The following is a 3,394-nucleotide window of genomic DNA, read 5'->3' on the forward strand; positions in this document are numbered from 1 at the left end:
TCTTGGGCGATGTTCATAGGAAAACATTGAGGTAAGTGTTCCTTATCCTATATTGATTATATTTCATCATTTCATACTCATTTATATCATGAATCCGTAAATTTATGGAAGAAAAATCAGATTTTTATAAAATCTTCCAAAAATAAAAATTTAAGATGTGAAGGTCCATTTGACACCGGAATTTGATAAATTTTGTATGGTTGGACTCGTATCAGAACGGGTGTTCGGGTTTTGTAAGTTTTTCTGAGATTTGAGACGTGGGTTCCACTGTCAAATATTTAAATGAATTTTGGATTTTTATCCGAAAAATTAGTAAATTCATATGAAATTAATTTTTATGATTCGTATTGAGTATATCGAATTATTTGTGAATATATTTGAAGCTTTTGGAGATAAATTTAAAAGCAAAAGCTATGGTCGAATAATTGATTGGAATTTGCAAAGCGAGGTAAGTGTCGTGGTTAACCTTGACTTGAAGGAATATAACCCTTAAATTATTTGTTATGTGAAAAGCATGTGAACGACGTATAGGCGAGGTGACGAGTGTCTATACGTCGTCAAATTAATTATTTGCATAATTATTTTGAAAACCCAAAATTATTTTAATACACGAATTGATTGTTATAATAATTGTTTCTCTCCTATTCTTTGTCAAATATTAATTCTTGAATTTCTGCATTAATTGTTACATGCTATTTGAATTATGTGTCTTAATTGTTATTTGACATTTAGCATATTAAATATTAAGCTGCCTATTTTCTCCCTGATTTCCATAATAATTTGCTATTTATCATTATTTGTTTCATAATTAAATCATAATTATTGTATGCTTGTTGTCTTATAATTTTATATTAATTGTTGTATTTAGTGGGGAAATTTCTTCTATAAGAATTGGTAAATAGATATATTGGAGGATCGGGTTGCATGCCGCAACAGAATTGATTGAAATGGATATATTGGAGGATCGGGTTGCACACCGCAACAGACTTATTAAAAAGTCTATATTGGAGGATCGGGTTGCACGTCGCAATAGACTTATTAAAAGTCAATATTTGGGAGATCGGATTGCACGCCGCAATAGACTTATTTAAAAGTCAATATATATACTTGATTAAAAATAATTATATGAGAGGATTGAAAATAAATATATTGTGAGAGCGGGTTGCACGCTGCAACAGAATTGAATGTGAATATATTGTGAGAGCGGGTTGCACGCTGCAATAGAATTAATAGAAATGACACTTGGTCATGACTGCTGAATTGGCTTCAATTATTATAAATGAGTTACCTGATTTATTTCTATTATTGTTGTTACTAATATTGCGTACAGGTAATGTAAGTGACCTGCCTTAGCCTCGTCACTACTTCGTCGAGGTTAGGCTTAACACTTACCAGTACATGGGGTCGGTTTTACTGATACTACACTCTGCACTTCTTGTGCATATTTTGGAGTTGGTCCCAGCGGCACTCCATAGACTTGCTCGGATTTCAGCTACTCAGAGGAGACTTGAGGTATAACTGTACGACGTCCGTAGTTTTGAAGTCCCCGTCTACTTTACTCTAGCTGTGTGTTTATTTTCAGACAGCTTTATTTAATTCAGGCCCTTATTTGTATTTATTCTAGAAGCTCGTGCACTTGTGACACAAATTCTGGGATGGTATTTAGACATCGTTGTTTTTATGGATTATTTACTATATTTCAAAATTTACTTTCGTAATTGTTCTTTGTTATTAATAAATTTAAAAACTATTTTAAAAATTGATAATATTATTCTAACGTTGGCTTGCCTAGCAAGTAAAATATTAGGCGCCATCACGGTCCGAAGGTGAAAATTTCGGGTCGTGACAGTTGGTATCAGAGCCCTAGGTTACATAGGTCTCACGAGTCACGAGCAAGCTTAGTAGAGTCTGAAGGATCGGTATGGAGACGTCTGTACTTATCTCTCAGAGGCTATAAAGTTTAGGAATAATATCACTTCTTTCTTATTCTATTGTGAGAATTTATTCTATCATCGATGATTGAATCATTCTACTCTTATTCTCTCGCAGATGGTGAGAACACATAATACCTCTACCGATGGACAAGGACCAGAACCCCCGGTGGCAACTATGGCCAGGGGTAGAAGTCGAGGGCGAGGTCATGCTAGAGGCCGAGGTAGAGCTCAATCCAGAGCTCGAGCAACTGCACCTATTATAGAACCTCAGGTGGATCTTCAGGAGGAAGTTCTAGTTCAGAATGTACCAGTTGGACTAGCTCAGGTCCCGGAAGGATTCATAGCCACTCCAGTACTTCAGGATGCTCTAGTTTGTTTGGTAAGTCTTATGGAGGACGTGTTCTAGAATGGTACATTTATAGTGGCACCAGCCGTCTCACAGGCTGGGGGAGGAGCACAAACTCCCACTACTCCCGCTCCGGAGCAGATGGCTCCCCAGAATCAGGCTCCAGCAGCCCCGCCTGTTGGGGTAGTTCAGCCAGTTGTTGTGGCACAGACATGTGATAGTCCCACCATGTCTTTTGAGGCCTTATTGAGACTGGATAAGTTTACTAAGCTCTTTCCAGTTCACTTTAGTGGTACACCTTCTGAGGACCCACAAGATTATCTTGAATGCTGCCACGAGGTGCTTCGGAACATGGGTATAGTTGAGACTAATGGGGTTGATTTTGCTGTATTTCAGATGACGGATTCCGCCAAGAGGTGGTGGAGAGATTATACATTGACCCGACCAGTCGGATCGCCTGCACTTTCCTGGGAGCAGTTCTCTCAGCTATTTCTAGAGAAGTTCCTCCCTATCACATTGAGAGAGGAATTCCGCAAGCAATTTGAGCGTCTACAGCAGGGCAGTATGGCTGTTAGTCAGTATGAGTCCCATTTTGTGGAATTGGCTCGTCATGCTCTTCTTTTACTACCTACGGAGGGAGAGAGAGTAAGGAGACTTATTGAGGGACTCACTCACCATATCAGACTTCAGATGGCCAAGGAGACCGGAAGTGATATTTCTTTTCAGGCAGTTGCTAATGTCGCAAAGAGGATCGAGATGGTTCTTACACAGGAGAGAGGGTAGAGGTCTGATAAGAGGCCTCGTCAGTTCGGTGGTTTCGGTGGTGCCTCGTCTGGAGGCAGGGGTAATTTTGGTAGGGGTTATCCTCCCAGAGCTTTTCATTCAGCACTTCATGCATTTCCCGGTGCTTCAGGGAGTCACGGTCATATTATGCCTTACTATGGACAACCAGCATTTAGTGCACATTCAGCTCCTATTAGTGCACTGCCACTCCAGAGTTACTACAATGGTTATCTAGCCCATTTGGGTCAGCTTCAGCTTCAGCAACTACGACATCAGGATGGGTGTTATGAGTGTGGAAACATTGGTCATATTAGGAGGTATTGCCCTAGAT

The sequence above is a fragment of the Nicotiana tomentosiformis genome, chromosome 3, assembly GCF_000390325.3.
Source record: "Nicotiana tomentosiformis chromosome 3, ASM39032v3, whole genome shotgun sequence".
In the NCBI taxonomy this organism is placed as follows: Eukaryota; Viridiplantae; Streptophyta; class Magnoliopsida; order Solanales; family Solanaceae; genus Nicotiana; species Nicotiana tomentosiformis.